The sequence below is a fragment of the Coffea eugenioides genome, chromosome 3 (genome assembly GCF_003713205.1).
Source record: "Coffea eugenioides isolate CCC68of chromosome 3, Ceug_1.0, whole genome shotgun sequence".
Lineage (NCBI taxonomy): Eukaryota > Viridiplantae > Streptophyta > Magnoliopsida > Gentianales > Rubiaceae > Coffea > Coffea eugenioides.
In genome coordinates, this window is record NC_040037.1 from 27,529,681 (window position 1) to 27,539,943 (window position 10,263).

Below are 10,263 nucleotides of genomic sequence, written 5' to 3' on the forward strand. Positions count from 1 at the left end.
ATTGGACAGCTATTTCAATGGAATACAACCTCTATGTTTTGAACAAGAGCCAATTCAGCCGTCATCATAGAGAAAATAGCAGTTGAAGTAGCCAGATTCTGGTCAGAAATAGCTGCTCTCCATTGGTACAACCTGTTTTCTCCTTCAATAATTTACAGCTATGGATGAATGTATGACAACCAATTAGCAGCTGTACAAAGGATGTTTCAAGTCTCATTTCCTGATTGCATTCACCTATATATAGCCATGGAATTGCAAGATTCAAAATAACTTGGGAGAAGACTAGAGAAACTCACAAGAAATGTAGTTTTCACTAGAGTTTCCTTAGTTCATTAGTATAGTATAGGTAGAGTAGTTTATCCATCTTGGATGAAAATTGGAGGAGCAAAGATGAAGAGGTTGATCTCATGTGACAAGGGTGATATCTCTTCTACTACTTTCTCTCTGGTATTGGATTTCATGTTTAATTATAATACAAGTTGGCTTTGTGTTTTTATTATGTTTAGTTAAAGTTTATGCCTAAAGTATGGATGAACTTTGTGACAGCCCCACCTTCCCCTAAGGCGAACCAAAGGGGTTAGCGGACTGCCTACCCAGCTCTCGCCAGGACTAACAGTGCAGTTTAAAGCGATCTATTGCGTTCCAGAACTTATAACGCGCGTAAACAAGGCAAAAGGGCAAAATAACCCAAAATAAAAAAAATGAAATCCGGAGTCGGCCATGAATAGTAACGGACCCGTCAGAACGCAACCAAATATCAAACAAACATTCACATCTTGAACTTTAGCATTTACAATCCAAAGTGACATACAAAAGTTTTCAAAAGTTAATATATACACGGTTTGCCAAATTGAAAGTGAAAACGGCCCTAAAGATACATTTAGGGTTTCACTTCATATACAATACAAAAGAGATATACATCTAGTTCATTCGGCAACCATCTATCAAGATTCATCCCAAAAAGAGTCATATTCCTGTAAGGAAAACAAAAGGAACGGTGTGAGCTAATTGCCCAGTGAGATACTATCACTTACGCAACCAAGTGCATATAAGCATCAAGCTTTCATTCAATATAGTCAAAATAAGCAAAGGCACACGTCAAATATGGTGATAAAAGGATACGGATGGCTCTCAAGAGCCCTTTTCTCGTTTGCATTTCTTGATCGGACGTCATTGACTCTCCGTCAATGTTCAAAAGTAACCAACCGTAGACTCCACTTTACTTCCACTCCTTCCACCTAACATCCCCCTACCGGGCCCGAAATCCAAACACTTGCACTTTGGTATTACTCGAGTATACCGGAATCGAGAGTCTCGCATACTACAAGATTCCATATAACTTTACCCAAGGTTCATTAATTGGCACGACCAAGCCCTCGCCGGCTCGATTCAATCAACTACCAATGCGGTTGAGCTCAATGATAACATTTGTAGTCGTTGGATACTCGTCCAATCGACACCAAGTCAAGTACTTTCATTTCATGTAACATTTCTTGTAACATTCCAATAACATGAGAAATAGGTGAGAGTGATAAAGTACACCCTCACTTCAATCAATATCAATGGTACAATAAACATTTAACTCATCAAGTTCAAGTATCAAAGCCATATAATAACACACAAGTGAGTAGTATACTCACCCGGGTCAGTACAGATACCTCCCAAAAGAGAGCTTTAATCACCAAGAAACCCTAAAATAATCCAAGGAAAACAATTGAAGGTTCCACTTTCAAAATCGAGTATACAGAATGCACATGTGAGGCTCGACTACCAGTCGTATGCCTCGCCAAATAATTACTAAAGCAAGGGTGCAAAACATGATTTTTGGTAATGAAAAGGTAACATGAAGACCTAGGCTCAAACAACCCAAAAGCCCTTCGTTCAAATCACAAGTAAATCCAACTAGCCTTTAAGAAAAATTTCGGCAGCATATCCCTTGTGTTTACCTATTTTCCAGCCATCATGGCTTCATTATTTCCTCAAATCAGTCCCAACAGTTCGTACAAAAATAATCTCATTCCCAAAAGCCGTTCACTAGGCTTAATGGCATTCAAGTACAAAATTTAGCTAGGAAATGACCGGATATGAAAGTCAAGCCCTAAACTATTCAAATAAACACAATAAGACTCGATTACAAGTCATAAACCAATTCTTCATACCACCAAAACAGGGTTCCCTAAACATACACAAGCAATAGAGGAAACCAGAAAATCCGGAAATAGAATTAGCTTTGCCCAGAAAAAAACAGTTTTTGACCTCTTTTTACGGTAATGGCACCCAAGGCACTACGATTGCCGGATGAAGGTACAAGACCCACCGTTTCGAAGCTAAGAGATAGGGTTACAATATTACAAAAGGTCACTCAACCCGGTTTCGAGTGTAACCAGGTCAAAAATGTAAAATACTACACCAGAATCACAAAAACAGATTCACAGAATGCATTCTAGCGGAAACATCATAAATCAGGCTATCCAAGTCCAAATCCAGAAATTCCAAAACCAGCTGAAAGCTAAGAAACAGGGATACATTTCATCAGAAGGCCTCAACAACCAATTCGGAAGCATTCCTAACCAAAACAATCAATTACAGGCGCAATTCTTACATTCGGGTAAAACCAGGACAGCAAGGGTAATTTCGACTTTTCTCATTCTACGCTACTCCGATTGACCTGAAATTTTGTAGGAACCTCTAAAATATCATGCCCTACAACTTTCATGTTTTAATCCAAGGCCAATTCGGCCTCTAACTAGGAGCTAAAAATTCGGGCAGAATGTTCCCTAACCAAAACCTAACTTTCCAAAATTTCTTCCAATTCAGCAATTGTTTGCAATTAACCACTTTTTCCACCTCTTAGAGTCATTATATACCATTTCCAATCATCATAGATAGCCACACAATCATGGTCATATTAAAACAGAAAAATCCCCAAAAATAATAAAACTTCATCACTTCAACCACAAATCAAGAAATAATCCATAAAGTGGCACCTTATACCACCACTAAGCATCAATTAAGCATCATGAGAGGGAGGAGAGTGGTTCTTCATAACTCACCTTAGGAACAAGAGAGAGAGAGCAATTGGTCACCTTAACTTTCCAAATAACTCCACACAACAACTCACAAACACTAAGTGAAGAGGTTTTATGGAACAAAGACAAGTTTAAATGGTTGGTTTAGTGATTTGGAGCAAGATGGAATCAAGAAATTGAAGAGGTTTTCTTTCTTTCCTTGCTTAAGAGGTTCGGCCACTAGAGCTTGAAAAATGGAGTAATTTTGGTAAAGTTTTAGTTTATTAAGTCAAATGGTAAGACATGAAATAGTAGTCATACAAGTCCATCCAATAGGCAAGTGACACTTGTCACTTTATTTAATGCAAGTCTATCACTTTGTTTCCTCTCACACCAATCCAAATTGCAACCTCTACTTATCTCTTAACACCCGATAAATTAATTTCAGTATCCAAAACTTAACCTAGTTGGTCGAATCTTTCCGAACTTTTCGCACTAGTGGGTCCCACGTCCGGTATACGCTCTTAATTTCTCAAAATCTATTTGATACTAGAAAAACCATCTAAAAACTATATCTGCTCCTTAAAATTATCTAGAAATTTTCCTACTCACGAAAATGCAGAAAACAAGCCATGAAAAATAATAAAACCTAGAAAATGGGAAAAATACGGGTTCTCACACTCTCTCCCCCTTAAAAGAATTTCGCCCTCGAAATTTCTCACCTTGGTTCACAAACAGCTCAGGGTATTCCTTTTTCACCTCCCAGGTAGCCTTTTCTATCCCATAATTAACTTTTTTTTTCCACCCCCTTTTGTTTTTCTTCTCTGCTTTTTTTTTCCGCGTGGACACTATTCTCTCTCTCCTACCCAAACGCTGCGATCCTTACAAACCATACCAATGCTCACACGATGATTTCCCCATAGGAATACTACTTCCAGGTCGTAGGGCAGACAAGCAGGCGTGGTATCTATTTCGTCCATCAAAATTGGGGTTTACAAATGCATGAGTAATACCGGGATCTACTCAGATTTCCGCAAATCGGTGGAATACCAAAATCATACCTTCCTCAATTTCAGGAGAATCGGGGACCTGTTGTGGTTCCAATGAATACACTCGAGCCGCTACTTTAGATTTGGTCCCTTCCACCTTGGCCGGTTCGGAATTAGTCTTCGTCGCTTGCTAATTCCCCTTTCCATCTCGTGATAGGACTGGACAAGTAGCGAGTTGATGGTTTGCACTTCCACAGCGCAAACATTTTCCCTCCTTCTTCCAGCAATTATCCTCCGAGTGGTTTGGCTTTCCGCAATACCCGCAAGGTCCGCGTGCTGCAGAAGCCGAGCCTCCTCTCTAGCCTCTCCCCACTTGGCCGCCTCGTGACGGGCTCTCTCGTGACACTCTCGGCATCCTTTCTTCTCCAATTCCTCGCCCAAACTTGGAAGGGGTACTCTCATCCCCCTGCCCCGAACTACTTCCAGGAAATCCTCGCTTTTTCGCCTGGAAGTTTCTTACTTGCAATCTGGCACTCTCTACCCGTTGGGCCTTCTCAACGGCCTCGCTAAAAGCATTGATTTGAGCCACTGCGAGGTCCTTCTGAATCTCCACGTTTAGGCCCTGGATAAAACGCCTAATTCGCCGTTGCTCCGTCACAATCAATTCAGGCGCAAATTTGGACAGGCGGGTGAACTGGCTCTCGTATTCCGCCACCGATTGAACTCCTTGGCGGAGTCGGATGAACTCTTCTTCCTTCCTCTCCTGAACCAGAGGAGGGAAGAATTTCGCGTTAAACTCTCTCATAAAATTTACCCAAGTCCTGGGCGTTTGTTCCCGCTCCCATTTTTGCCGAATGACATTCCACCAGGAACGGGCCGCCCCTTCCAGCTGAAAAACGGCAAAAGTCACCTGCCGTTCTTCAGTATAGTGCAGGGCAGCGAAAATATCGACCATCTTTTCGAGCCACCTTTCGGCGACATCCGGATCTGTTCCCCCAATGAACTTGGGTGGAGCAAACTTTTGAAATCGTTCAAGAGCTCTGTCTTCGCTCTCAACATGATTGCCAGGGTTTTCAGGGTTTCCAGGATTAGGGTTTGGATTCTGGCCTTGTTGCTGCACCACTTGTGCCAGCAGGTTTGTCATTTGCTGCATAGCGGCAGCTATCTGTATATTGGGGTCAACTCTCGGTTCAGGATGGGGTCCAGAGGAGGTTTCCCCAGTACCCCGGTCTGGCGTAGGTTGCCTATTCCCGCGCCCACGCCCCCGTCCACTACGTGTGCCTTCCATACAATCTAAGTCGATCTAGGTCACAAAATAAATATACTGTTAAAGGGCACCTAACCCCTCTTTTTTGCAGCACTAAACAGGAACAAGTAAACAAGAACAATTAACTACTCAACTCCCTCGTAGAGCATTTAAACACATAACACATATACAGAGAACACATAACAGGATCAACAAGTATACAGAACAGTCAGTCAGGTACATACAAAGTCATCCATAGAATCGCAATTTCTAGTTCGCCCAATTCTTTCTAACCTAGACTCTCATCTCTTTCGTATCCGGGCGCAAGAATCCCGTTTAAGATAATTCACAACTCGAGCCGGCCGGTCCCAAGCGTAAATCATCCATATTAAAGATTCCTACCCGACATACTTATCTGCCGTCCTCAAGTTCCATGATAAAGATTTTTACACTTATAACATGCCCCGTTCATACCTTACGCTCAAACGAGCACTTAGACATATCCATGAAATCAGGACCATAACACCACTTAGCCCAAGCTCACTCCGCGCAGAGACCACGCGAAGTGGCTCTGATACCACCTGTGACAGCCCCACCTTCCCCTAAGGTGAACCAAAGGGGTTAGCGGACTGCCTGCCCAACTCTCGCCAGGACTAACGGTGAAGTTTAGAGCGATCTATTGCGTTCCGGAACTTATAACGCGCGTAAACAAGGCAAAAGGGCAAAATAACCCAAAATAAAAAAAAGTGAAATCCGGAGTCGGCCATGAATAGTAACCGACCCGTCAGAACGCAACCAAATATCAAACAAACATTCACATCTTGAACTTTAGCATTTACAATCCAAAGTGACATACAAAAGTTTTCAAAAGTTAATATATACACGGTTTGCCAAATTGAAAGTGAAAACGGCCCTAAAGATACATTTAGGGTTTCACTTCATATACAATACAAAAGAGATATACATCTAGTTCATTCAGCAACCATCTATCAAGATTCATTCCAAAAAGAGTCATATTCCTGTAAGGAAAACAAAAGGAACGGTGTGAGCTAATTGCCCAGTGAGATACTATCACTTACGCAACCAAGTGCATATAAGCATCAAGCTTTCCTTCAATATAGTCAAAATAAGCAAAGGCACACGTCAAATATGGTGATAAAAGGATACGGATGGCTCTCAAGAGCCCTTTCCTCGTTTGCATTTCTTGATCGGACGTCATTGACTCTCCGTCAATGTTCAAAAGTAACCAACCGTAGACTCCACTTTACTTCCACTCCTTCCACCTAACATCCCCCTACCGGGCCCGAAATCCAAACACTTGCACTTTGGTATTACTCGAGTATACCGGAATCGAGAGTCTCGCATACTACAAGATTCCATATAACTTTACCCAAGGTTCATTAATTGGCACGACCAAGCCCTCGCCGGCTCGATTCAATCAACTACCAATGGGGTTGAGCTCAATGATAACATTTGTAGTCGTTGGATACTCGTCCAATCGACACCAAGTCAAGTACTTTCATTTCATGTAACATTTCTTGTAACATTCCAATAACAAGAGAAATAGGTGAGAGTGATAAAGTACACCCTCACTTCAATCAATATCAATGGTACAATAAACATTTAACTCATCAAGTTCAAGTATCAAAGCCATATAGTAACACACAAGTGAGTAGTATACTCACCCGGGTCAGTACAGATACCTTCCAAAAGAGAGCTTTAATCACCAAGAAACCCTAAAATAATCAAAGGAAAACAATTGAAGGTTCCACTTTCAAAATCAAGTATACAGAATGCACATGTGAGGCTCGACTACCAGTCGTATGACTCGCCAAATAATTACTAAAGCAAGGGTGCAAAACATGATTTTTGGTAATGAAAAGGTAACATGAAGACCTAGGCTCAAACAACCCAAAAGCCCTTCGTTCAAATCACAAGTAAATCCAACTAGCCTTTAAGAAAAATTTCGGCAGCATATCCCTTGTGTTTACCTATTTTTCAGCCATCATGGCTTCATTATTTCCTCAAATCAGTCCCAACAGTTCGTACAAAAATAATCTCATTCCCAAAATCCGTTCACTAGGCTTAATGGCATTCAAGTACAAAATTTAGCTAGGAAATGACCGGATATGAAAGTCAAGCCCTAAACTATTCAAATAAACACAATAAGACTCGATTACAAGTCATAAACCAATTCTTCATACCACCAAAACAGGGTTCCCTAAACATACACAAGCAATAGAGGAAACCAGAAAATCCGGAAATAGAATTAGCTTTGCCCAGAAAAAAACAGTTTTTGACCTCTTTTTACGGTAATGGCACCCAAGGCACTACGATTGCCGGATGAAGGTACAAGACCCACCGTTTCGAAGCTAAGAGATAGGGTTACAATATTACAAAAGGTCACTCAACCCGGTTTCGAGTGTAACCAGGTCAAAAATGTAAAATACTACACCAGAATCACAAAAACAGATTCACAGAATGCATTCTAGCGGAAACATCATAAATCAGGCTATCCAAGTCCAAATCCAGAAATTCCAAAACCAGCTGAAAGCTAAGAAACAGGGATACATTTCATCAGAAGGCCTCAACAACCAATTCGGAAGCATTCCTAACCAAAACAATCAATTACAGGCGCAATTCTTACATTCGGGTAAAACCAGGACAGCAAGGGTAATTTCGACTTTTCTCATTCTACGCTACTCCGATTGACCTGAAATTTTGTAGGAACCTCTAAAATATCATGCCCTACAACTTTCATGTTTTAATCCAAGGCCAATTCGGCCTCTAACTAGGAGCTAAAAATTCGGGCAGAATGTTCCCTAACCAAAACCTAACTTTCCAAAATTTCTTCCAATTCAGCAATTGTTTGCAATTAACCACTTTTTCCACCTCTTAGAGTCATTATATACCATTTCCAATCATCATAGATAGCCACACAATCATGGTCATATTAAAACAGAAAAATCCCCAAAAATAATAAAACTTCGTCACTTCAACCACAAATCAAGAAATAATCCATAAAGTGGCACCTTATACCACCACTAAGCATCAATTAAGCATCATGAGAGGGAGGAGAGTGGTTCTTCATAACTCACCTTAGGAACAAGAGAGAGAGAGCAATTGGTCACCTTAACTTTTCAAATAACTCCACACAACAACTCACAAACACTAAGTGAAGAGGTTTTATGGAACAAAGACAAGTTTAAATGGTTGGTTTAGTGATTTGGAGCAAGATGGAATCAAGAAATTGAAGAGGTTTTCTTTCTTTCCTTGCTTAAGAGGTTCGGCCACTAGAGCTTGAAAAATGGAGTAATTTTGGTAAAGTTTTAGTTTATTAAGTCAAATGGTAAGACATGGAATAGTAGTCATACAAGTCCATCCAATAGGCATGTGACACTTGTCACTTTATTTAATGCAAGTCTATCACTTTGTTTCCTCTCACACCAATCCAAATTGCAACCTCTACTTATCTCTTAACACCCGATAAATTAATTCCAGTATCCAAAACTTAACCTAGTTGGTCGAATCTTTCCGAACTTTTTGCACTAGTGGGTCCCACGTCCGGTATACGCTCTTAATTTCTCAAAATCTATTTGATACTAGAAAAATCATCTAAAAACTATATCTGCTCCTTACAATTATCTAGAAATTTTCCTACTCACGAAAATGCAGAAAACAAGCTATGAAAAAAATAATAAAACCTAGAAAATGGGAAAAATATGGGTTCTCACACTCGCTCTTCCCCTTTAAAAGAATTTTTTTGCCCATCGACATTTCTTCACCTTGGTTCACAAAACCACTCAGGGGTATTTCCTTTTTCATCCCAGGTAGCCCTTTTCTTATCCCATAATTTTTTTTCGCACCCCCTTTTTTTTTTGCTTCTTCTTTGTTCTTTCTTTTTTCTCTTCTTTTTTTTTTTTCGCGAGGACACTATTCTCTCTCCTACCCAAACGCTGCGATCCTTACAAACCATACCAATGCTCACACGATGATTTCCCCATAGGAATACTACTTCCAGGTCGTAGGGTAGACAAGCAGGCGTGGTATCTATTTCGTCCATCAAAATTGGGGTTGACAAATGCATGAGTAATACCGGGATCTACTCAGATTTTCGCAAATCGGTGGAATACCAAAATCATACCTTCCTCAATTTCAGGAGAATCGGGGACCTGTTGTGGTTCCAATGAATACACTCGAGCCGCTACTTTAGATTTGGTCCCTTCCACCTTGGCCGGTTCGGAATTAGTCTTCGTCGCTTGCTAATTCCCCTTTCCATCTCGTGCTAGGACTGGACAAGTAGCGAGTTGATGGTTTGCACTTCCACAGCGCAAACATTTTCCCTCCTTCTTCCAGCAATTATCCTCCGAGTGGTTTGGCTTTCCGCAATACCCGCAAGGTCCGCGTGCTGCAGAAGCCGAGCCTCCTCTCTAGCCTCTCCCCACTTGGCCGCCTCGTGACGGGCTCTCTCGTGACACTCTCGGCATCCTTTCTTCTCCAATTCCTCGCCCAAACTTGGAAGGGGTACTCTCATCCCCCTGCCCCGAACTACTTCCAGGAAATCCTCGCTTTTTCGCCTGGAAGTTTCTTACTTGCAATCTGGCACTCTCTACCCGTTGGGCCTTCTCAACGGCCTCGCTAAAAGCATTGATTTGAGCCACTGCGAGGTCCTTCTGAATCTCCACGTTTAGGCCCTGGATAAAACGCCTAATTCGCCGTTGCTCCGTCACAATCAATTCAGGCGCAAATTTGGACAGGCGGGTGAACTGGCTCTCGTATTCCGCCACCGATTGAACTCCTTGGCGGAGTCGGATGAACTCTTCTTCCTTCCTCTCCTGAACCAGAGGAGGGAAGAATTTCGCGTTAAACTCTCTCATAAAATTTACCCAAGTCCTGGGCGTTTGTTCCCGCTCCCATTTTTGCCGAATGACATTCCACCAGGAACGGGCCGCCCCTTCCAGCTGAAAAACGGCAAAAGTCACCTGCCGTTCTTCAGTATAGTGCAGGGCAGCGAAAATAT